Here is a 26,840-nt window from a genome sequence, read left to right as displayed (position 1 = left end):
CCAAGTTTATCTCAAAATCGTATTTGTTTTTATCTGATTTTGGAGAGAAAATGAAATGCCAACTTAACATTACTATCATTAGGCATAAAACCCTCGAGACTCTTAAAAGTGTCCACTTCCAAGCCCAGTCCCAGCCCCCAGCACTGGTGTTCCCAGATGAGGCCTTGAACATCTGTTTATTTAAAAACCTCTCTATCAACAATAGCCAAACTATGGAGAGAGCCCAAATGTCCATTGACTGATGAATGGATAAAGAAGATGTGATATATATGTCGTGGAATATTACTCAGCCATCAAAAAGAATGAAATCTTGCTATTTGCAATGATGTGGGTTGAGCTAGAATGTATTATGCTAAGTGAAATAAGTCAATCAGAGAAAGACAAATACCATATCATTTCACTCATATGTGGAATTTAAGAAACAAAACAGAGGAAGAGATAGGAAGGTGGAGTGCGGGGAAGAGAAGAGAAGGAAACAAATCCAAGAAACTCTTAAAGATAGAGAACTGAGGGCTGATGGAGGGAGGAGGATAGGAGGTGGGCTAAATGGGTGATGAGTATTAAGGAGGGCATTTGTGATGAGTACAGGGTGTTGTATGTAAGTGATAAATCACCAACATTGCACTGTATGTCAACTAAAATATAAATTAAAAAAGTAAAAAATAAAATAAAAATCCCTCTAGGTGTGCCTGTCTGCCTCAGTCAGTAAAGCATGTGACTCTTGATCTCAGGGTTGTAAGTGTAAGCCCCAAGTTGGGTGTAGAGATTACTTAAAAATAAAATCCTTAAAAGAAAAAATCCCTCCAGTTTATCTGAACAGAGCCATGTTGGACAGATTTGACTTGGAAACTACTTTCCACCTAAGTCTTATTCTATTATTTTTCAACTGGGAACTAATCTTTTATGAATTAGAAAATATTGACATTCCAAATTCCTTTTCCTTTTTATATGAAACATGCCGCTTATTTAATAACTCTTTAGCAGCTGTGCATCTCAATCTGTATTTGGCCTGACAGATTAACATTTTATTTTTGTTTACTCAAATGATTGGGCTTATATTATAAATTAGCTTGTTAATAAGGACTTGGCTTCTTTCTTACATGCTTCCCGACAACAAGAGTCTTCCACATGTCCTACTTGCTCACCATGTAGATGGAATGAAATACTGAAGTCCCCTCCACCTCACCAATGCAGCCCATGTGGCTGTCCTGACACCATCCTGGTTTCCCATCCTTGAGCCCTGGGGGGCTGGCCATGTGCTCACATGGCCATCTGTGCCATCTGAGTTTGTTAGAATTCAAATCTCAGCCTGCATCATGCACAGGGCTAAGTGCTTAAATGTGCCACGTTTCATCAGTTTATCTCTAATTCATCCTGGAAAGTCAAGAAATGGCCATCAAGGGAAATATATTCCTAAGGATGTAAACACTTAACCAGGATTCAACTATAAATGCCTTCACTTTCTCTGGGTTCAGTTCCTGGAAACAATCACCAGGACCATGTATTGGTCCTTGAATTTTCAATCACAATGAAACACTTCCTAAGACTGGCACCAGAGAAGGTAAATCAGAATTTCCTTTGGCTGTTGTTGGCTTTTGGCTTTATTTCTTGTGAAATACATCCACTTGGTTTTTCCTCCTCTGGGATGGGCATGCAATTATACAATTACCAATCTTTCTAATGTAAAACCTAAAGACAGCTAATGGCTCACAACATGAAATGTCAGTTAGTGAATACTTTTCTGATTCTGGTTTGCACTTCTTTGGTCAAGCTAGAGGGGTGTGTGTGTGTGTGTGTGTGTGTGTGTGTGTGTGTGTGTGGAGAGAGCAAGCAACACACATACATAATATTTTTATACTGATACAAAAGGTATTAAACACACAGTAAAAGTACAAAGGCTGGCTTTTGGACCTGTGGTAATTCCAAGTCTTTCGGTCTCTCATGCTACCCCTGGGATGCTGGAGGGGGAAACCAACACTTTCCTACTGTTGGAACTACCATTGTCTGGGCATTTCCCACCTCCTTCCCTAAAGATAACTTGGGCAAAAAGAGAAGACACCCAGGTTGACGGGGAGCTTCATGATGCTCTAGGACAAGACACAGTTATTTTATTTAGTGGATGCTCTCAATAGATCATCGCATTGTCTGCATATTATACCAGTGTTATTCTCCCTCTTCATATTTTGCCCTCTCATGTATTCCTACCTACCTATTATCTATCTATCTATCTATCTATCTATCTATCTATCTATCTATCTACCTATCTATCATCTATTATTTATCTATCATCTATCTATCTACCTACCTACCTACCTATTCTCTCCCTCCTCCCTTCCTTATCCTAGAGTTTTGCCAGGCTCTGGAACTATGTTTAACTATGGAGTTATCATGTGGACATCAGATCTTGTGCTTGGTTCTAAAGGGAATGCTTCTAAAGCTTTAAATTAAGGGATGGTAAAGGTTTGGGTTTATAGCCTTCAACAAGATTAAAGAAGTTCCCTTATGGATCTAGTTTGCTAAGAGGTTTTGTCTACTTTTCTTTCATGAGTCCACTGTACAGATCAAGCTTTGGGGAATATTTCCCTGGTGCTTTAAAAGCAATGCACTCTGTTTTTTATGGTGGTTGTCCTTAAGATGCATATTTATCTATATTTGTTTCTTAAACTTAACACTATTCATTTCTTTCTTGCCACGAAAAGAACTTTAGCAAACTCTCTCGCCCCTGCCACAACCCCCACCCCTGCCTGTCCTGTGCCTAGCTGGCGAGGTTTTATATATATTTGTGACAGATGGGCTCCCAGTGTCTTCTATTATCCTGGGTATTATTATGTAAAGATAGTCTGTTTCTATGAGAACTGCAAAAAAGAATCTCAGGATTTGGGTTTTCACTTAATAACTCAAGAAGTTGAACATTTTTTTATGGCAGCTAAAAGTGAACTTCTGGGGATGCCTGGGTGGCTCAATTGGCTGAGCATCCGACTCTTGGATCTTGTGATCTCGCAGCTCTCGTGTTGGGCTCTGCACTCTCAACACAGAGTCTGTTTGGGATTCTCTCTCTCCCTCTCTCTCTGCCCCTCCCATGTTTGTGCTCTCTCTCAAGATAAATTTTAAAACTTCTTTAGAACTTCAGGTTCTGTGGGGCGCCTGGGTGGCGCAGTCGGTTAAGCGTCTGACTTCAGCCAGGTCACGATCTCGCGGTCCATGAGTTCGAGCCCCGCATCAGGCTCTGGGCTGATGGCTCAGAGCCTGGAGCCTGTTTCCGATTCTGTGTCTCCCTCTCTCTCTGCCCCTCCCCCATTCATGCTCTGTCTCTCTCTGTCCCAAAAATAAATTTAAAAAAAAAACGTTGAAAAAAAAAATTTAAAAAAAATAAATAAATAAAAGAACTTCAGGTTCTGTGAATTATCTGCTGATGCCCTCACTGTTTTCTTCATGTTCCTTTCAGTTTTCATTATATAATACTTGTTGACTACAGAAAATTAGTAAAAACAAAAAAGTCAAACAGTAGGAAAAAAGTGGCAATCACCTAAAATCCCCCTGTGCTGAGCTTAGTCATGTTACACATTGGATTTTGTGGCCTTTCAGGTTTTCTCTCAGATGTGCACGACACGGGTCACCATGGAGATTTCCCTTGGATGTCCACACAGCAACTCCAACAGAGAGGCTTTATCAGGAAGGATTAATTCTATCCCCAAACAAATCCCAAAGAGCTATAGTGTAACATGGATAGGACTCTGTTTATGCATAGAGATGTAGGCTCATAGCTCTCTGCACTGCTATTCTAGGGCAGAATAGCCCAGAATTGCTACTACAGCTCCAGCCATGACATACACATTCTGGGCAGCAAAGAGAAAGAAAGGGAGAAGGGTACACCCCCTTCCTAAAAAGAATACTGCTCAGAAACCACACACGGTCTTTTCTGTACATATCATTGCCTGTAATGTAGTCACAGGGACTACACAGGGAATCCAGATGCTGGGGAGGCTGGAAAAGATACCCTTTTTTTTTTTTTTTTTCAACGTTTATTTATTTTTGGGACAGAGAGAGACAGAGCATGAACGGGGGAGGGGCAGAGAGAGAGGGAGACACAGAATCGGAAGCAGGCTCCAGGCTCTGAGCCATCAGCCCAGAGCCCGACGCGGGGCTCGAACTCACGGACCGCGAGATCGTGACCTGGCTGAAGTCAGGACGCTTAACCGACTGCGCCACCCAGGTGCCCCAAAAGATACCCTTTTGAATGGAAGCATGGCTGCCCCACTCCCAATCACTGTGCTTTAACTCAGGAAGAAATGCCACAGAGATATCTCAGTTCTTTGGAGAATAAAAAATTAGCCCTAAAAAGATGTCACTTGCCAAAAGCCCATAGAAGTATAAATGATGCTGTATATTGGGGTATATACTAACCTTTTGGGGACAGATACTAATATTTTGGTCTCTGGACTTCTGCTTCTTCAATTATAGATTATGAGCGTTATTTCTACTTATTCTTAAGAACTTGAGGCAACCACTCAAATTTCTTTTGAGATGTTAATGTCAGGAAACATTTTCGCAGTAAACCCCCATACTGAAATACTGGGAAGGAAACATTCAGAATAGAGGGATAGGTTTCACTGAAATCTTGATTTTGTTCTCAGATTAAGCTCAGGGATGACACGATCCCTCCCAAACCAGCACAGATAGAGTGCCTGCACTGGATGTGCTTCAGAGCTTTTCCATTTTTATTTCACTTAAAAATATAGGGAATATAAACGTTTATTTATGATCTCTTCAGATTATTTTAAATTATTAGTGGTTTTAACAGACACTGGAAAAGAGTATCCCTCCACAAGATTGTGATTATTTTTCTCTTGACCACTCTTTACTCTGTTTGCATAATAAATAAAAGACCAAGAATAGAAAGAAACTCATCTAACATACCTATTGTTTTTCTTTTCTTCTTCATTCCTTCCCTGTCTTCCTCTTTTTTTTCTCCTTCCCTCTCTCCTCCCTCCCTTCCCTCCTTCCTTCTCTCCTTTTCTTTCCACAAGATGAAAGTGAGAAGGGAGAACACTACCTCAACAGAGTGTTGTGGGGCATGTTGGTTGGAAAAAGCAAGGCTAAGATGTTTTGAGACTTTGAAATCTGGTTTAGTGCAGGCCTTTCAACTTGAGGGCTTAGAACTGTGTAAGGGCCATGATATGATAGTTTGGGATTGGTAGACACAGAAAGGCAAAGGTTCAAAGAGTTTTAATGTATAAACTGTTGTTTCCTGCTTCCTATTGAGTTGCTGATGGGTCTTTCCAGAAGTTGTTGGAATAAACAATAAAGTTGTTTATGAGTGTCTCCTAGGGGAGTAAGGTTGTGCTGATGAAGGCAGCCCAATAGTGATGTCCCATTAGTGTAGACACTGAACTGTGGATGCAGCACCCCTGGATGGTCCATCGTACCTGGGGCCATCCCTGCATATCTCCATGTGGTTTGAGTGTCATCTGAGGGTGGTCCTTTCGGCATCTATATGGTTTTAAATGAAAACAGGATCAGCATTACTGATTTTTCCTTCAACCTCAACTTCCAACATAGCTGAGCACAGCACTGTTACTGATCCTTCTTTATTTAAAATGATATTTTGTTGGGATGCCTAGGTGGCTCGGTTGGTTCAGCATCCAACTCTTGGTTTCAGCTCAGGTCATGATCTTGCAATTTCATGGGTTCAAGCCCCGCATCGGGCTCTGCGCTTGGCAGCATGGAGCCTGCTTGGGACTCTCTCTCTCTCTCTCTCTCTCTCTGTCTCTCTCTCCCCCTCCACCACTTGCACTATCTCTGTCTCTCTCAAAAAATAAATAAACTTTGAAAAATTTTAATGATATTTTGTTTATCGTGGATTTTTGGCATTCGTTTTGATTTTTAAAAAAGATTATATTAAAATATGATCTTGAGTACAGGGTGTTTTTTTTTTCCTCAGTTTCATATCTGCCTTTATTGTGAGCTGCAAGTGGAACACTTCCAGAAATAGTAAAAAAAATAATAATAATTCACAAAAGCAGGGATTTGGGGAAGCCACCTGGTTGTAACCCTTTATATGTAGATGCCAACCCAGAATAGCCAGAAGAAGGCTCCAAAGTCCATGAAAAGCAAGGCCACCAAGGAGGTGAGGAGCTTTTATAGATATCCCAAGTGTACTTGGTGGAGGTAATTTCATAAATGAAGAACCAGGTGGTGAAGAACATGCTATGGCCAACAACACCACAGTGAGATGGGAGAAGACAGCCAGGTTCACGGGACTGGTGTATCTGCTCATGACCTCAAGCTCCATTTTGCCAGGCACAAGGTAATCCGCTGCTCTGCCACTGGAATAACACATTGGCCTGATTACAGGGTTTTTGACATTCCCTGAAATATGCCCAGGCTGAGTGCCATACCTGCTTCACCCTACTCCCAGCCCTTCTTCACAAACCTCTTAGTCAAGGAGGTCTATTGCTTCAGTGGCTTGATCTAACTCACCTGTTAGTCCAAAGCACATGGGATCGCTCATTTTTCTGGGCCTCCTGTAAAGCATGAAGTGACGAAACATAAGGAAAGAAGAAAGCAATCTAGAATTCCCCTTGAGTAGTTAGGGTTTCTGTTTATAAGTCAAGGCCCAGTTTTTTCCTACTCGAATTAAGTTACCTAAATTCTTTTTCCCTAGAAGATAAATTGATGGCCCAGAATGGACACTGGACAATGTCAGGGGCAATCCCTTTAATAAAGCAATGAGTTTCCATCCAGTTTGTGTGCAGGAACGGGTAGGCTTTTGTGTCACAAATCCAATTACCAATCATTGAGAACCACTCAGTGGTCTATTTTTCACCAAAATACCCCTATGAGATAACCAAATAGCACTGTAACATTTTGAAACCATTTGGCAAGAAAAATTAGGTGTCAGCCAAGAATGTTGGTAACATACAGATCATTAGGTAAATCCAGAGCAAAGAAAAATGTCTTCTAGGACTCGTGAAAGTGAGACAGCCTCCAAATAGGCACCACCTGCTCTCTGGCCCTCTGCTGTCAAGGTCCCAGCTCAGAAAAGGCCACGTACAAAGATTTTAGCCCCCAAAAAAGTCCCCAGTGTTGGTAAGGTACATGATAGGAAGTTCCTGATTTTGAATGCCTGGCCTGTTGCTGTGTTTAAAAAGTCACCCTAATAGTAAAGTCCAGTTGCCAAGGAAACAAGCTGACTCAGTATAAGAGATTGAAACAAAGGAAAACTGGGTGAGTCCCAAAGTAAAATGTACACAAGCCTAACAGGAAACATGGTTATATGCCTTAGCCACTTCATGGGCAAATTACCCAGGGGTCAGCCTCAGGCCACTCTGTTTTGGACTATCCTAGGCCCAAAGTAAAAAGACTTGGACCCTCGCTGAGAACCCCTCACCCATAGCGTGTACTTCATGGACTCTTGAAGCTTGATGACCCTTAAGGGGGTCATTAAGTCATTTTTGTAGGACCCCGAATGGCACTCAGGAGTCCACAGGGTCCTGAACTGCCCCCCACACTCCCATTCAGCCCAGGCCACAGGGTTGCCTACAAGTTCCTTCCTTGTCTGTTTGGCATCTGGAAACAGGAATGAAAAAGGGTCCAGAGAGAGTCAATCTTGGACTTTTCAGAGATGGATGGATCTCCTTAGATAAATGGTTCATAACTTTTCATGGGTCCTAGACCCTTTCAGAACTGAACTAATGCTGTTGGTCGTTTCCTCAGAAATTACACATTGTCATCTACATACAATTCTGAATACATCAGCTCCATACACAATATTGAATGTAACGTCAGGCACCCTTGGGCTTCATGGACCTCAAATTAAGACTGTTTCTCTAGGTAGACCTGCTTCTGAAGACTGTTAGGGACCTCTGAGATCCCAACAGAGGCAGAGCATAAGGAGGGGGCTGCCAGCATTCTCCTGGCTTCCGGATTCAGACACAGCAGACATCGGCCTGGAAGCTTGTGAGAAGAGGTTAGTTTTTCAGTTACCCAGGGAGATGCTGGCCAGGTCATCCACTGGAGAGATAGTCAAGAGCTTGCAGAAGGAATTAATTCACTTCCAGAGTCAGCCAGATAGCCCAGGTCCCAGGCAACAAAGACAACTGTTTACCCAGTGGGTCTTCTGGGGAGTTGATCTCAGAAATTCTGAGCCTTCCCTTTTAGACAGCAGCCAAACTGAATGCCAGGCAACTTTGTGGTCAGTTGGGGTTAGACCAATGGTGCACAGGGCAGGCTTGTTCTGAGGCACGGATGTCCCTACCATTGTGTCAACACAAGAGTGAAAAATCAGCCTTAGCCGGGGCCTCCGAAGGGCATCTTGACAACATGAAAGCACTCATGCTTTCATGAGGCGGAAGAGGGACTGGGAAAGGGGCAGGTGGCTCTGAGCTCAGCGAGTCAGGGGGTGGCCTCTAGATGTAATGTGTGGGTTTCTCTTGCAGCCCCTCTAGCCCTGAGGTCACTCTCCCCACCTCCTTGCCCTTAAGTCAGGTGCTCTGAAAAGAACACACAGAAAGCAGAGAGAGCCTAAGAAAACTGGGGAGAGAATTCCTGGGAACAATAAGAACCTGCACATTTCTGGGTGCCGCAGCATCTGGGGCAGGGTGACAGAACAGTGCACCCCTCTTGAGGGGCAAATGGAGGTGATAAACCCCATCACCCATGGATCAGCCCCTAAGCTGACAGCCCCCTCCATGATCAAACATTTGGCCTCACTTCACATGCCACCTACTCTGCTCTAGTGGAGAAGTCACTCTGCTGGGGCCCCCTTGCCCATTGCTTGAGGCGACAGGACAGTGAGACTGAGGTAAGTGCGCCAAGGGCAAGTACAGGTGGCAGGAGTCCTGGGAGCCGGAAGACAGGACCTCTCAGTCACAAGCTAGTTGTGGGATCTTGAGCAAGCGACCCGGTGTCTCGGAGCTTTCTTTCACTTCAAAAACTGTAAGCTCTGACAGAGGTAAAGCACGAAGTGCTCAGAACCCACCCAAGCACCATGAGCTCTCCTGTGCTGGCTCTCCTGACACCGTCCTCGCTGTGGAGGAGGAGGGGGCATGATAACTTCAGTGACCCCTGGGGACACTGCCTCCCACACAGCACAGTCCTGAGGGCCAAATGGGATGACAAGTGACAACCTTGCTTTTGTCAAGGGTCCAGCAGGAACATGGTCATGAACTCTGGGGATTCTTCACATCCCAGTTCTTTTGACAAGATGAACGGTGCCCATCCCACAGGGCACAGCAGACTCTCTGTGGGAGCTTCTTTTAAATGACATAAAACAAAAGCATCCTTTTTACTAATCTTAATTTTGAAAGTTTTCTTTCACATGAAGCCACAGATACACAAGTAGGAAGAACCTTAAACATATCTTTGGCACAGATTCATAAAACATTCGCTTCACAAAAAATTCTAGAAACTGGAAGGGAAAAAAAAGCATTCTTGAAAAGAATTACATTTATACTAAAGTTCTCAATCCCTAAGTGAAATGGAGGTCAGAGGGAGGCCCCTCTTCCAGCCCAAATTCCACTCCGGGAAAAAGGGAGGAAGCGCTGCCTTGAGACCCCCGCCCTCAGGTCTCCCTAGAAATGATTTTACACTGCTTGTCTTTGAAACACTTGTTTCAAAATTTGTGCTTGCTATGAATACTTTCTTGGTGTTGTCACTTCTGTCCTGTCCTCGGCCAGAGTTTGCCCTGTAGCCACTGGCAGGGGTGAGGAGGTCAGGGGCTCTCTGGTACTAAAGAAAAGCTCTCCTGCATTCCAGATGGGTCCACAGTTTTGTCATTTTTCCTCCAGTCCTTGACTCCTTGTAAGTTTTTACTTGCTCAGATGGTTTTTGCTTGTTGCTTGGTATTTCTGTACTTTTTCATACCTTTCATTTCTCTCATCCTTTCTGCATATCTAAGTGCATCACCACTGCTCACTCTAGCCCTATGGGCCTCTGCAGGCTGGTGTACCCCTCTGGAGCACCAGCAAGTGTGGCCTTGCACCTTCTGCACCCAGATTAACTGCTTTGAGGCCTCTTGGGGGATTCCCTAGGCGAGGCAGAGTCCCATTCTCGGGCACATTTAGAAGCTAGAGAACCAGTTTGAACATTGCCGGTAGGTTGTGAAGGACTTTCCTAATTCCAGAAGGTGGGTCAAAAGAGCCCTCTTGACTCAGATGTGATTTTTCTGGAAAGATTTTATGAATATATCTTCTGAGAGCTGAATTTTGGATTCCAGCCTCGCGGGGTTTTCAAAAGGTAAATCTGCTGCTTTAGCCTTCTATTCACAATCTGGCCATACTCTAGGCACTTGCTATATTTCTGTGCAGGTATTTTTAAACTTTGGCTCACTTCATCGTTGATTCACTCAATGTCTCCAAGAATAAAGTGGTAATAAGCACTGCCTTCCAGAACACATCAAGAAATGGGCCCAGACCATGGATCCACAGGCAGCATAGACCTTAAATCGCCCAGTCCTTCTTAACAAATGTTATTTCACTAAAAGCCCTGACCTTGCCACACCTTGAAGTCTTGGGCCTCTTGTAGGCCAGAGTCAGAGGTGTTGAGTTCTTGGGGCCACATGGGCCTCCTAGCATATCCAGCCCTCTTCATGCACTTCCATTCCCAGACTTGCTTCTCCACTCTCTGGTCTTCTCTGATACACAGTGAACCTCCTCACTTCACTCACTCTGTCTTTCACTCTGAGGGTCCTCCGATGACCTCCTTTAGCTGGTGTCTATCCTGTGATGGGCTCCTGGTCTGACACTCATTCTGCCTCTCTCACACACTGAGCTAGAAGTGGGGTGGCCCCTCAATCCTGGACCTCCCCAACCCCTCACTGAGCCCCAGGAACCTGATGCCTCCCAGGGACCCAATGGTCTAGGAAGATTAGGGGAGAGAAGACCCCTAACAGGAGAACAGCTGCTCAGAAACACTGTGTGGGTGGAGACTGGCATACCTCCTGATCTTTCCCTAGTCCCACCCCAGTGAAGCTGCACCCAGAACACATGACTGGATGTTTCTGTGGCAATGCTATACAACCTAAACTGTTGTCTCTGCATCACTTCCAGGTCTCCACATCCCCATCTTTAATTCAGTGCTCAGATGTCCTGAGGCAATGAGCCAGAACACAAAGAAATGGCGGCTCAAATGGAGGGTCAGGGTCCTAGGGAAGGGATGGCCAGGGTACTTTTGACAGGAGAAAGAGGGCCTTGAGGTCAGGGCCTATGAACCTAGGGACCAATGCTATACTATCTGGGTGATCAGGGATTTGGGGTTTAAAAAGCTTAGGTTAAGGAACAAGCGTAAAAGACCCATGAGAGGGAGCCTAGAGGTTCATGGAGCCCCAGGAAGCAGAGATATAGAACGAGCTAGTAAGGGAGTAATAGGGCAAGGGGACAGAACAGCTTGTCCTAATGAAGGCCTCCTCCATTGCAAAGCAGTCATATAATGAGCCTCCCGGCCACTGTAGACATGTGAATGTGAGCAGACTCCTTGGCATTCTTGCAAGGGAATCTGAGCCCTGGCTCAGATATTGGGTGGGAGTGAAGAAAGAGGCTCTTTGTAAGTGTTTCAAATCATAGTTACATATCACATAGTTTGAAGAACGAAATATCTCTCTAAGGCTGCATGACAGAAAACAGCGACTCCCTTTCTCCTTCTCCCACTGCCTGCTCCCAGAGGAAATCATTCCCCAGTTGGGCTTTTCCATCCCTGAGCTCTGCCAGGTCACGTTTCACTTCCTCTGAGGTCCTGCCACCTTCTCCTCGGCTCTTGTATCAAAACATGTGTCCCTTGTTTGCGGAGGTGACTCCTTTATCAGTTTGTGTCATGTGAGACAAGATGTTCAGTCAAACTTTCCAGGTGACTCATAGCAGGTTTTCTTACTCATCCATATGTGTTTCCTTTACCTCTCTTTCTGTGTGGTATCTTCAAAGTGACCCTTTGCTGCTTCTTTTTCCTTAACTCATCTTGAAGGTGAGTTTTTCCTGGACCATATTTGCATAAGACATTTATGTCAGGAAGACTCAAGCGGTGTGTCCTAGGTTTGCACAGATTTTGTTGTGATTCAAGTTTTTGTATGTAATCATGTTTCTCACCTTAAAAGAAGTAGTGGGATATTTTGTATATGAGAGGTTATAAAGGTAAGATATAAAGAGCACTAATAAAGGCCAGTATCTTTGTAAGTAAAGACTCAGCCTATGAAATAGAACACACCATTATCTCAGATGTCTTCTGCGTGCCTGAGCCTGAGTCTACCATCTCAAGGGTGAAAAACATTGGCACTGGATGTGGACATAACCCCCTGACCCACTCTGAGGTCCACTTTTATCTTCCGTTTTAGTGATTTCCTTGATTTTCTTTGTAGTTTTACTACATTTGCGTTGTATCCTGAAAGGGCTGGCCTCCTATGCCCTTGAACATTCTCTGTCTGTGGCCTTGTGCCCAGGTCTTTCTCTCAAGTACTTGGGATTCAGCCTCAGCCCAGAGGCCAATCTCTTCATACAAGCCTTTTCGATGTCAAAAAACCAAGACTCAGCGTGGTTTTACACCCAACACATTTTGGCGTTTCCTGGATAGCCACTAGCCCCAGGGGCTTGCCCCCTCACCTTACCGCCCTGACATGGCAATCATGTGCAAAAGAGACCCTAGAAATAATAGGTGTGGCACTACCCTTTACATTTAATTAGCTCCACATTTTTTATTAGTGCACCATTAAATGGTTGACCTGCTGACCTACTTATCTATCCCACAGGGTAGGAAAAGCTATAAAATCTAAAAATGAAGTTCAATGGTTCAGAGGTTAATTTTGTATAGGCAAATGTACAAAGCATTACTAAAATATTATGTTAATAAAAACATTTTAGGGTCTGTACGCTTTACAGGGTGACTTGGAAAGCCGGGCTGTGTCCGTGAACTCATGCCCTCCGGAGACATGTGATATAGTTCTGTATCAAACCCCCAAAAAAGGTTACTTCTCGTCATTCTAATATTGCTGGTTACTGTTATAATTTAACCATTCAGTCTTGTCTTCGGCAGATGGTTTCTGCTTTTGTGCCATGCTTGCTGGAAGATCCATTACAAGTTAAAAACCAGAAATTGCATATCCAACAAAGGACTGTCTCAAAGCCAAGGTGGAAGGGATCGGTTGGATACTAAGCAAAGGATGCTACAAAAAGACTCATGGGTACAGGATTCTTAGCAACAGCTAACATTACCTGTAAGACTATCCCAGGGAACTGGGCAAGGAGTCCTAGGATTCTGAGTTTGAAGAGAAACAAGTAAGTCACCATGACTCTGGGGCTGGGGCACTGACCTGTTTCAAGAGTCCTCAGGTATTGCTTCATTGTGCATTGGCATGGCATTGCCCTCAGTGTCCAGGGGGGGCAAAGTCCCACAACTTCAGTCAATGGGCCTTCATGCTGACTTACAACCTCCACGAATAGACAGTAGCAGGCCTGTGCCCTGGTGGAGAAGAAAACGGAGACTCAGTGATAGCCAGCCCAGCAGGCCTCCTGCCCATCAGTCTCCAGCCCCCGTGATGAGATGACACAACGAGGCTCATGTCTGGCGAGACATCTGTGGCTCATACTTCTCCAGGCTCATCGTCTGCTTCAGCCCTGCCCAAAAGGGGTCTTGGCATCAAGAAGAAATCTTATATTTTGAAGCAGTCCGTGATGTGGCCAGTCAGGACAATTTACCTACTCCCAGCCCTCAGCCTGATCCTTTTCCCAGAGCAAGGCAGTGAGACAGAGAAGGCATTTGAGAGCAAGGCTAAAAACCAGTTGGGATCAAAGTCACACTGGCTGAGCATATGGAACCTGAGTGACAACTCCTGAGTTCATGCCCCAGCTCTGCCACGGGAGCTGTGGCCGCTCTGCATTTCTGTTCTCCCTTTCTGTAGAATGATGATGAGAGCCTCACCATTTTGGCTTGTTACAAATCTTTAATGAATGAATGCGTTCAAAGAACTTAGAACGGCACAGCATCATGAGTGACCATGGTGTTAGGTCTCATTTTCACTTGGAGACCCGGAGGAAAATGGTTTCTTTGAGCTTTGATGGCCACTGATTCAGCCCCAGCCTGGATATCAGCTAACATCATGGGCAAGTGCTTCATCAAGGGCACTCATTGATGACATGGGAGCAGGTTTCTGAAGTCAGTACAGTATGTTCCTGTAGTTTCCCTAGAACAATGTTGTTCCCTCCCTCCTGCCAGAGCCCCTGTACCTGCCTGCGCCCCCTCCCTGCTGGAGAACGTGATATTTCTGCTTCCATTTTTGCCTCCACTTCTTCAGGGCAGAATTTCTGCTCCCCCAGGAGCAAGGTAGGTGAGAAAAAGCTATGGCTGAGCTTCACTCCATGTTGCCAGACCTGAAGGTGAACTCTGGGCACTGGCCATGGACAGACGGGTCCCAGTCCTCCCTCAGAGAGCGACTTGCCTGACACATTGCCAAGCACTCCATGTAACAGATGCTTCTGTCAGAAATGCTGTCGTGTGTATCATTTGGAAGTTATAAAGCAACAATGTCTCCTGCTGAAGTTTACATTTCACCACCCTGTTTTAGTGAATATCCTTGTCAATAATTATCTTGTGCATGTCCTTGTTTTATAGAATAAATTTTTATTTTTTAAGGTTTATTTTTGAGAGAGAGAGAGAGAGAGAGAGTGGGGGTGTGTCTGTGCAAGTGGGGGAGGGGCAGAGAGAGGGAGACAGAATCCAAGCAGGCTCTGAGATGTCAGCATAAACTGTGCTTGAACCCACAAACTGTGAGGTCATGACCTGAGCTGAAATCAGATGCTCAACTGACTGAGTCACCCAGGCACCCCTCTTCGAATAATTTTTTAGTAATAGAATTATTGAGTTCGTGTAAGAATTTTGACACATACAGCCAAATAGGACTTCCAAACAACTTGCGACCAATTCACACTCTTACCAGCAGTAAACTAGTATTCCTGTTTCCTGAACCTTTGCCAAATGCATATTTCATAGCCTCTATCTCTCTATCTCTATGTATCACTGCCAGTTTCCTAGACAAAAAAATTATAAGTCTTTGTGAATTATAAAAGTTCCCGTGAAAATTTATCAGTTGGCTATTGCCAGCATAGCAATAGCAATCCACAGAAACAACAGGGGATCCCTTCTTAGGCTCTTGGCAGTAGTTTAGAGAAGGAGGAGTGGAGCAGTGGGGAGCAATGGGATTTAGCCATGAACCAGATAGGAGATGGGAGAGAAAACAGGGTCAAAGCCGGCTCCTTCCCTGGAAATGGGGAATGCTGATGGATGATCAAGTTTTTTGAAGCATGATCATCAGTAATTTTATCTTGACCAGGCTCAATTTGAGATCGTTATTAGACACCCACATGTGGATGTATATAAGGTAGATTGCCATTTGGGCCCTGTGTCCAGAAAAACGGACTGGAGACAGCAGTTTGGAGAGTCAGCCCACAGGATTGAACCGACAGCCTCAATAACTTCACTTAGCAGGGTGACGAGAAAAAGAGGAAAGGTCTAAGGCTAATCCTGCCACCATCTCAGGTGGAGAAGGTGAGGTTCGGGGGACCCACTGAGAAAAGACCAAGGAACGCCCCCTCAAGCAAAGTGGGAAAAGGACTTCAAGGAAGAGGGAAGGTGAGGTAAAATGGAAAGCCTGGAGGTGTGGCTGGGAGCGAGAAATGTGTATCACCCCCGCAGGGGCAGTTAGTGCAACCTCTTAACCACTGTAATCAGGGCTCCAAATCCACCTCCCCAAAAGGCTCTTCCTTCCTCAGGGTCATGGATGGCCCAACAGCTCCACAAGTCGTTTACCAGACGCAAAACTCCCAGACCACACACACCCAGTCCCAAGTCCTAGGTCCTAGGGGTCAGCAGTGGGCCAGACTGTCCCCTCCAACACTCCCCTCCAACCCAATGTCTGACAGTAGGAAAGGCGCACTTTGCTCAAGACGCCCAAGGAATGTTATTACCTTGAGGAAGAAAGGAATGATTATCGAGGAAGAAACAACTTTGGTGTCGGGGACACGAAATCAAGGACCTGAGAGGCCAGGGTAAGTAGAAAGAATCTGCAAGGTGACTCGGCTGAGAAGGGAGGAGGGGCCCAAATCTTCACTAACCAACAAGGGGGACGGTGGGGACTCCGAAAGACTTGTTTTCGCGCTGTCGCAGCCCGTCAGCCGCTCACCTGCTCCTTGGGTACCTGTGCCTGTCTCCCTAGGTGAGGCCACTTCCTCTGGGGAAAGTCCTCCTCTCCCCAACTGGCCCAGGCTGTTTGTGATCCCCTTGGCAACACGGGGCCCGGGGCGGGACCGCGAGGGGCGGGGCCGGGAAGGCGCTATTGTGATGCGCCTGGAGCGGAGCCACGGATTGGCCGGCAGGTGCGGCGTGGGGCGGGGCTAGCAGAGGGGCGGGCCGAGAGGCCACCAGGAGGCTCTTGAGGCAGCTGCAGCTAAGGGAGCCGGCAAACACTCAGGAAAATTCCCCATTGCTGGGGCCTGGCAAAGCTAGAAGGAGGCAGGGGCGCCTGGCTGGCTCAGTCGGCAGAGGATCCGGCTCTTGATCTCCGGGTTGTGAGTTCGAGTCGCATGTTGGGTGTAGAGATTACTTAAAAAGATATAAGAAGGCGTATGCCCTTTACCACTGGGAGTGAAGAGGCTACGAGGCTACGGAGACTTCAAACACAGTGAAGGAAGTGAACCATGGTCCTGCGGTGGAACCTTCCATGCACCCCAGAAGGCCTGGAATGAAGCTCTAAGGGGCTCAGGCAGGACGGGAAAGTTGTCCACGAGGTGTCCTCTGGGGGTCGGAGCTGGGCAGAGCCCTGTGCTCTTCTTGACACGTTTACAGAGGTGCTGGTGGCCCCCTGCCTGAATACCTGATGCGTCTGGTTATCAGGAGGAGTTCTGAGCGTATAGTGTGGGGAGCCATTTTCTTCTGGGGAGTTCTTTTTATGGGGGACTACTTCCTATTGTACGAATAAGTGGGGCAGCAAATAACTTTAATTTGGCCATCAGGACAGTGCTGTGGAGTAGACAGGGCTTACCAAGGCATGGAAAAATTATTTTATTTCAGCATTTCAACAGCTAGTAAATATAATGCCAGCCCATATTTACTGAGCCCTCACTAAGCCTGTCACTGACTGTTCTGAGCTTCTACATAGAATAACTCATTGCATTCTCAGCCTGGTAAGGTAGGTTCTGTGATTAGCACATTGGTTGGGAAGCACAGAGAAATTAAAGGAACTTCCAGGTCCCACAGCCAGTGTATAGCAAAGTAAGGAGTTAGATGCAGTCTCTCAGGCTCAAATCTTTCCACACGTGACTGCCATACCTGTGAGCTCCAAGAATCTAACTCTCTGTCGTCACCCGGTTTTCAGCCTGGCTCACAAATTTATTCTTGTCTCATTGCCTCTCTGTGGGAGATGAAGGGCAGGGTGAGAACCATGGGAAGGAAAAGAAATTGTACCTCCCAGCCACAGCAAGGAATGCTTCAGGTTCTAAGTTTTCTCTTTGATGCCAAGGCTCCTGTGGGCTGAAGCTGAGAGTGGCCCCCTGGCCTCAAGTGCTCCTGGAGAGATAGGAATCTCCCAGATGTCAGCATGTTCTACAGTTGTTCTTGACTAAACAGGCAAACGCACATATAGGAACCAGATATTTATTTGCAGTGTCAGTCAGTGGGAACAAAGCAGTTCCCTTCTGTTATTTACAATAATTTCCACAGCCCTGCACTAGAGGGCGACATATGATTACTGAAGGCAGGCACCACCCAGGCTCCCCTGGCAGGCCACAGACTTTCAATATCTCTCAATGAGTGAAATCAGAGTTATTGAAGGACCATGCAAGTTATGACGATTTCCTGTTTCTCTGTTAATTTATGATGTTGGAACCAAAGTCCGCTCTGCCCAAGAAGCCCCCAGTAACTGAGCAAAGCAGGAGGCTCACTTGGCCATCTCCACCCACTGCTGCTCTACTCAAAAGGTGGTCCTTGTTCTGAGCTCCTGCGGAGATGACCAAGACTTTCGCAAGCCTGCAGCAGGGACTGAGTCCCCCTCTCCCCAGGCCTACATCCTTCTGCTTTATCTCTCACAGGAGTTGCTCCCCAACCAACCTCTTGCACTTCTCACTTTGACCCAGAGCATCTGAACTGACACAGTCTGTCTTCAGTTGCCAACAATCAGATTTGGGGTCTGGTGAGAAGTTTTTCAACCATCAGCGTGGATCTGGTGCCTCCTCTCTGCTCACCCTGTGATGTGTGGAACAGATATTTAGGGTGTGGGATAATGGCAAAAAGAACAGAAAGTTAGATTGGGCCAAATTTAATGAGGTAGGCCCATTAAGCAGAAAGTACAGATAACAGATTGTTGTAGCTCGAGGGGCTAGAAAGTATTATAACAGGGGTTTTTTGTTGACTAAAAAAAGATGAACCCCAAAGTGGTCTACGCTAAATGAAGTTGAAATTCCAGAACTGCCTTGATATACTGTAGAGGAAGGTATCCAAAGAAAAGGGAGATGGTAATATTAGGGTGTATTTATTGATAAGCAAGAGCTGCTCACCCACCCCAGGAGGGTCCAGAAGAGACACTTTTCACCATGACTGTAAGAAATAAATTTGTGAGGGGCCTCCAGCATCCTTGAAGATCAAAAATTACAGTGGGAACTGCTGCCACTGAATTGGATCACCAAATGCAATGGGGATAATTGGATCATGAAGTGGCAAGGGCTAAGTGATGGCCCTCAGTCACCAACAGGCAAGGTGGTCATGGTTACCGTTATGAACAACAGAGTCAATGCAATAATCAGAATGGTCTGACTCACAGAGACCTTATGATGTTAGCTAATTGATCATGGTATCCCTAGAAGAGAAGTAGATGAGCACCCTACTAAATTCTTACTTGATCTGTATTAGTAGACGAATTCTAGGTCAGGTGAACAGAATTCTAACCTGAATCATAAAAACAGAGAGTCACAGCCTTCATTCGATTCCCAGTCTTATGCCATTTTACAGACCCAGAACTTCTTAAATAAAGGGGAGGCCAGGTCCCTTTGAGGAAGGACCCCACTAAACTGCCAAAAACTTATATTGTTACTCTTTCTCTCAGCGTTCCCCAAAGGGACTAACAGCTACTTGCCAGGCACTACTGTACATTGGAGAAAGAGAAATAATTATACCTTTCAGAGATTATTGGACACAGACCCTCAACTGATTCCTGGAAACCCACCATTCAGAGCAGAGGCTTATGGAACACAGGTGATTCATGGAGTTTTCACTCAGGTTCATCTCACAGTGGGCACAGTGGATCCCTGATGCCACCCTGTGGTTATTTGTCCAGTTCCAGAATTGGAATAGACACACTCAGCAACTGACAGAATTCTCACACTGGTTCCCTGACCTGTGGAATGAGGACTATTACAGCAAGAAAGGCCAAATGGGAGCCACTAGAACTGCCTCTACCTAGGAAAACAGTAAACTAAAAGCAATACTGCATTCTTAGAAGCTTTGCAGAGATTAGTGCCACCATTGAGAACTTGAAGGATGCCAGGAGTGATTTCCACCACATCCTGACTCAACTCCCCTATTTTGGCCTGCGCAGAAAACATAATGATCTTGGAGAATAACAATAAACCTGGTTGTTTATTTTTCCTGGAAGTAGAGATGGCCAGAGGCATAAGTCTCTGTCAATTCATGGGTTGCAGCCAGTATTTGGTTAGATGATCAGGGATTTGGAAGCAACACAATTGGAAAATTGGTGACGGTGAGGTTTTGGGAAGAGGTGTGTGGATAGATCTCTCTGGGCAAAGAAACATGATTTTTGCCCTGTCTGAATGCTCACCAAAGGGTGATCTCAGCAGAGGAGTATTTTAATAATCAAGTAGATAGGATGACCCATTCTGTGGTTACTGTTCATCCCCTTTTCCCAGCCACTCCAGTCATCACCCGATGGGCTTATGAACAAAGTGGCCCTGATAGCAGAGATGGAGGTTATGCATGGGCTCAGCAACATGGATCATTCACCAAGGCCAGCTTGGCTAAAACCACTGATGAGTGCCTGACTTGCCAGCAACAGAAACCATTAAGTCCCCAGTATGGCACCATTCCCAAGTTGATTATGTTGAACAGCTTCCATCATGGAAGGGACAACAAACACTTTGGTTTAATGGAAATAAATGCTTACTCTGGATATGGACTCCCCTTTCCTGCCTGCAATGCTTCTGCCAAAACCACCATCTGCGGACTTGCAGAATGCCTTATCTATCATCTTGTGTTCTACACAGCATCACTTCTGGTGAAAGAACTCGTTTCACAGCAAATGAAGTGAAGAAATGGGCCTGTGCTTATGGAATCCACTGGTCTTACCACGTTTCCCATCATCCTGAAGGAGTTGGCTTGACATAATGGTAGAAAGGACTTTCAAAGATTCAGTTTGGTGCCAGGTTGGTAGAAATGCCTTGAGGGACTGTCACAATGTCCTGCCAGATGCAGAAATCAGCATCCAATATATGGTGCTAATTTCCCCATAGCCAGGATTCATGGGTCCAGGAATCAAGAGGTGGAAATGAAAGTGGCTCCACTCACTATTATCCCCCAGGATCCACTAGCAAAAATTTTGCTTCCCACCCCCACCACCTTAAACGCCACTGATCTAGAAGCCCTAGTTCCAAAAGGAGGCACAATAATGACTCCGTTGAACTAGAAGTTGAAACTGCCACCTGGCCACTTTGGGCTCTTCATACTCCTGAACCAACAGGCAAATAAAGAAATTATTGAGCTCTGTAGAGTGATTGATCATGATTACCAATGGCAAAATGGGCTGCTACCAAACAGTGGAGGTAAGAAAATATATCTGGAATACAGAAGATCCCTTAGGGAGTCTCTTAGTACTACCATGCCCTGTAATTTAAGTCCATGGAAAACTATAACAGCCAAGTCAGGCATGACTGTTGATGGCTTAGACCATTCAGGAATGAAGATTTGGGTCACCCTATCAGGTAAAGAATCACAACTACCTGAGGTGCTTGCTAAAGGCAAAGGGAATACAGAATTGGTGGTGAAGAAAGCCATTATAAATACCAGCTGTGATGACATGAACTCTGATAGAAATACAGTTTTTTTAAATAATTTACATAAATAATACCCTACTACATTTGAGGATTACTGCTTAATGAGGCCCCTTTGTATAAGACAGTATCTCATCCCTGTGGTTGGGCACAGACTGACTTTAAGAAGATGGATGGCAAATGTTTATAAGAGTGGCAGTTCCCACCCCAGGACATGTTGGCTTCCATGACTGTGGTCTCACGAAGCGAGAAATCTCATAGCCACAGTCAAGGTGAAATGTGTGGGATGCTGGACGGTTCTGGACAGGCTGGAAACCATCAACTCTTATTTGAAGGAAAACATGCCAGGGGGGCATAGAGGCTTGCTCTGTTGGGACCATGGATTAACCTCAGCTGAGCACTAAGGTCTTGACCATGAAGGAAGCCCTACCTTGGTAGATCCTCCACCTGCCCTGTAACCTCTTGCCTGGTGTTCTTGGATGGGTCCCAGCCGGCGGGGTTGGGGGGGGCAGAGGGGGGCGGAATCTGGCTGTTCCATTGTGGCAGATGAAAGATGGCCATGAATTTTTTGGAACTTCGCCCATAGAAAAGTGGGGTCTTTGTCCCCTGCCCTTAAATTTGGGCAGGCTCTTTAACAGCTTTGACTAATAGAATACAGAGGAAATAGTACTGGACCAGCTTTGGGCTCAGGATTTCATGTCTCTTAAGAATACTCAGCTTTTGGGTTCTTGGCTTCCATGTAAGAATTCCCACTATCCTTCTGAAGAAATCATATTGAGAGACTCTGAAACTGCAGAAAGAATCTGCTAGGCCCAGCCTCTGCCCGTCTCTACCAAAGCACCAGGCATGTGAATGAAGCCATTAAGGGCCCTCCAGACCACTCCAGCTACCAGTGAACACCAGCAAGCAACCACAGTGCACACTCACTGAGCAGGAGTGGCTTCCTGAACCCTGTCTGCCGTCTTTACCCATGAGATCATGGCTGTTGTTTTAAGCCAATGAGCTTCAGGATTGCTGGTCATGCCACCATGGATAACCCAAGAAACACATTCTATATTCACCACTGGCAGCAGAATTGGAGATGGGGCTCCATTTTCCCTGGTACTAGGCTGGTGGGAGGCCAGAGCACTGGTCCCAGGTTCTCCCTCCTCACAAACACCTGAGAACTCAGCTCATGGGCAGACCGCCTGCCAGTGGGATGATGCGAAGGGCCAGGAAAGAGACAGCAACAGGAACAGGGTGTTCCTTTGTCCCCATTCATAGCCAGAGAAAGCTCATCCCCTCAAAAATTAAAAAGAAGGTTCTTACTCTCAAAGAGCTCACATGAAAACAGCTAATACTGATTACTACTAACAGTCTACCGTAAGTTCTTTTAACCTTCCTTCAAACCCTGCAAACCCTATGATATGAGTAGTATTGTGAGCAGATGGGGAAAACCAGGCCCTAAAATGTTAATTTCCCTAGCACACAGATACTGGCTGAGCCAGAATTCAAACCCATAAGGCAGTCTAGCTCCAGAGAAGTCTGTGTTGCCCTCCAGCTTTCATTAGGAAAGGAAGGGCCTGGATAGTATGAGAAGGACTCTGATGGGTTGATATAAAATATAAAGAGAAGGAATGCTCATAGAAGGATGGAAAGACTGATGGACCAGATGGCAAGGGGAGGAGTGGCCTGGAATAGGAAGAGAAGAGGAGAGAGCAACAAATTTGAGATCAGGGTTTCAACAGGGTATGGAGGCCCAGAAGGAAGAAAAGGCTAAATGGTTAGCAGAAAGACGGGGGAAGAGAGAAAAAGGCCCTGGCTCAGGGGCATGAGGGTAGAAGCTGGCATCCTACGGGCTCAGGTTGGCTCAATCCCCTCCATCCCCAGTCTCCTTGGGTGGTGTCTCCTCTCCTTGCCTGCTGGCTTCTTGGCACAAAGAATCCAAAGTTAGTAGGGGACAGTCATGGCTTCACATTTGCCGATAAAGTCATGGCCCTCCGGAGCTTATAGGGCCTAGAGTTGTGGAGATAGAAAATATAAATTCTGGGGGCATCTGGATGGCTCAGTCGGTTAAGCATCCGACTTCAGCTCAGGTCATGATCTCATGGTTTGTGAGTTCGAACCCCACGTCGGGCTCTGTGCTGACAGCTCAGAGCCTGGAGCCTGCTTTGGATTCTGAGTCTCCCTCTTTCTCTCTGCCCCTCCCGCACTCATGCTCTGTCTCTCTCTATACATAATACAATAAATGAATGTTAAAAAAAAAAGAAAATATTGGGGCACCTGGGTGGCTCAGTCGGTTGAGTGCCGACTTCGGCTCAGGTGATGATCTCACGGTCTGTGAGTTCGAGCCCCGCGTCGGGCTCCGTGCTGTCAGCTCAGAGCCTGGAGCCTGCTTCCGATTCTGTGTCTCCCTCTGTCTCTGCCCCTCCCCTGCTCATGCTCTGTCTCTCTCTCTCTCTCTATCAAAAATAAATAAACATTTAAAAAAATTTTAAAAAAAAGAAAATATAAATTCTGGAGGCAACTGGGTGGCTCAGTTGATTGAGTGTCAGACTCTTGATTTCAGCTCAGGTCGTGATCTCACAGTTTGTCAGATGGAGCCCTGTGTCACTCCACGCTGTCAGCAGAGCCTGCTTGGGATTCTCTCTCTCTGCCCTGCCCCCACTCACATGTGTGTGGTATGCGTGTGTGTGTGTGTGTGTGTGTGTGTGTGTGTGTTTTAAGTTATTTTGAGAGAGCACATGCGTGCGTGTGCGCTCTCTCAAAATAACTTAAAAAAAAGAAAATAATAAAATCTTTAAGTGGATTGTTGAAAGTGAGGGCCACTCCTCCTTGCACCCCCTGGTACTCTACCTGTCAGGAGGTGGCACAGCCTCATACAGTGGGAATGACTAAAGAGGATGGCATTCCATCCTTACAGGATTAGTCTCTTAGCTGGTGCCTCAGTTGCCCCATCACAAGGCCATTCCAGCCCTCTGTCAGGCTAGCAGCTCTAGGGGGAGGGGGAAGGGTGTTATGTGGTAGAACCAGTACACCCCATAGTCACATGCCCACTTTGCTACCAATTAGTTTCCTTGGTCCAATGCAGTGTTATGCAGAATCACACATTGATGGATTAAACACTCTATATGCCCTCAGATAAAGAAGCAAGACAAACCCACACTCAGAATATGTGTCAGCTCCACTCAAGATGATTGTTGAGTGGAAGAGGATCCAGGGTAATCAACTTACCACCAAGTAGCTGGCTCATCTCCTAGGGGAATAATGCAAAAAGTTCAGTGTTGGTCCCTGTTGCTGGCAGTTTGGACAGTGGGCCGGGGTGATATTCAGGCCAGCCTTGGTGAGTGGGAGCCTGTGCTGTTGGATCCATGCACGTCTCACCCCTGCCGCCATGGCTGCCTTGCTCATGTGCCCATTGTGCCAGTGCTGGTTGATGCCAGTGGGCAAGCCATAATGTATACATGGCTATTAAATGCTTCATCCATGGGAATATGTGATGCATGGATCTTTACATGCACAGTCCCACAGGTCCTCACCTTGTCTGTCAGTTTCCTAGGCCTACCATGACAAATGACTTAGTGACTTATGAAGACAGAAATTTATTCCCCCCAAATTCTGGAGGCCAGAAGACTGAAATCAATGTTATCAGCAGGGCCGCACTCCCTCCAGAGGCTCTAGGAGAGAATTGGTTCCTTGCCTTTTCCAGTTTACGGTGGCCTGGTGGTCTTGGCCTGTGGCTACCTCACTCCAGTCTCTGCTTCCATGGTCACATGGCCTTCTTTTCTGTATGTGTCTATTCTCCCTCTGTCTCTGTATTATAAGGACAACTGTGATGGCATTTAGGGCCCACTCAGATAATCCAGATGCTCTTATCTCAAAATCCCTAAATTAATTACATATGCAAAGGCCTGCCAAATAAGGTCACATTTACAGCTTTCAGAATTAGAATACGGACATACCTCTGGAGGATGGGAGTACAATTTTTAGTCAACCACATCCTGCAATCTTTCTCCTTCTAGATTCCAGCTTAACCAGCCAAGCCATCAGTCACTGCCGTGAGCTCTTATGTATTCTAACGTCAGTCTTCTTCTTTCCACACAAAGTGAATGACCAGATGCGTTGTCTGAATTTCTGCCCATTGGGAGGATCTCCCCTCACACTGTTTTTCAGGGCCACCTCATATGAGGCAGGTAGGATAGCAGCATTTTTGACTTACCTCAACCTACACATTCATGGCTGAAGCTTGGCCCCTTTCCTCCCTCCTCTCTATGCTGTTTATAAGGGGCCCTTAATGCAGCCCCAGTTATGAGCTGAGAGGCCTTGGAAGCCACATGCCCAATATAAGATGAGCTGCTACCATCTTATGCTACAAACTGCTGTTGGGCCCACTGACCTTACGACTCAGTAGGTCTGGCAGACCCCAGCTCGAGATGGGTGGTTCTGGCTGTAGGGTCACTTGAACTCTCTCAGTGGGTTGTGTCTCCATCAGAGTCCAATAGCACACTAGAAGCTGTCAGGTGTGTTTTGGGTTTTGGATGATTTATCTAAAATTCTCAAATACAGATGCCATGGCCTTGATCCAGAGCCCTGGGCATCAACATTGTGATTCTCCCATAGGGGCTTGCCATCAACTCTAGAGGGCATCTTTTCCTAACACCGATAACACAAATACAACACAATCTGCCCGACCGTGGGCTACAAATGGCAGGGCGGCCAGCAGCACGGCCTGACTTGCTGCAGAGCTCCATCCTGCTCAGGGCCTCAGTCAACACCAACCATGGAACTCAGTAAATGGGCCAGAGCAACATTGCCACGCACGTGATATGCCAAGCTCAGACCCAAAGAAGCCTACTAAACATTGTGCTTCATTCTCATTAGTGGGAAGTATGAGATACAATCATTTGCCTTTTACTTCGGAGGGAGTATCGAAGCACGCCACAAACTACTACACCCCTAAAAATCTTCACTGAGCAGTTTAACCGGTTGGAAGACACAAGGCCAATACATATCAAGCAATTGGATATACAAAAAGTAACTCAAAATGGATCATAAACCTAAATGTAAAACCTAAAACTGTAAGGGCACCTGGGTGGCTCAGTCGGTTAAGCATCCAGCTCTTGATTTCGGCTCAGGTCATGATCTTGCTTCATGAGTTCGAGGTCTGCATTGGACTCTCAATGCAGAACCTGCTTGGGATACTCTCTCCCTCTCTCTCTGCCCTTCCCCCGCTTGCTTTCTTCCCCTCCCCCCCCCCCCGCCAAATAAATAAACTTTAAAAAAAAAAAAAAAAAAAACCCTGAAACTATAAAATTCGTATAGCATGGGTTAATGTCAGCTGAACCAGGTTAACTACATGTTAACTATATGCTGACCCTTGGCTAACACTGTGGACTATATTAACTAAAGATAAATGTTCTAAACCATGGGTCATCAGTTGTTTCAGAGAAGGACCACCAATCTGTCAACACTGTCTAGTAATCATTGAATTTGTTATTTGTACCTAGTCTTAATGGCGTCTGGGAGATATCAAAAGTTAAGGCTGGTCACACAGCTATAATGTGCCTACGTGACGATCTCAATATAAGACCCTACCACGAGCAGACTTTGGGCTTCCAGTACTGAGGGGCTTTGCATACACGGTACACAAGTGGTTTGAGACCTGAAATCAAAGTGCATCCTGGGTAACCCTGTGGTAGAAGTTCAAAGAAGCCTGAGCCTGAGATCTTCAGACCCCTCCAGTGCATTTTCTTTCTGCTGGGACCGCAATGCCTGCAATAAAACAGGAGTATAAACTGTATGAGTCCTGTAGGTCATTTCAGCAATCGAACA

The 26,840-nt window shown here is 45.8% G+C and overlaps 1 pseudogene; it reads right to left on the bottom strand.

Moving 5' to 3' along the window:
• Positions 1 to 5,911: 5,911 nt before the first annotated feature.
• Positions 5,912 to 16,290, bottom strand: LOC123576784 (annotated as a pseudogene).
• Positions 16,291 to 26,840: the final 10,550 nt, after the last annotated feature.

Source organism: Leopardus geoffroyi, chromosome D2 (genome assembly GCF_018350155.1).
Source record: "Leopardus geoffroyi isolate Oge1 chromosome D2, O.geoffroyi_Oge1_pat1.0, whole genome shotgun sequence".
NCBI classification, from domain to species: Eukaryota; Metazoa; Chordata; class Mammalia; order Carnivora; family Felidae; genus Leopardus; species Leopardus geoffroyi.
Note: the sequence above shows the minus strand (reverse complement) of the source record. Positions and strands in the feature narration are given on the sequence as shown.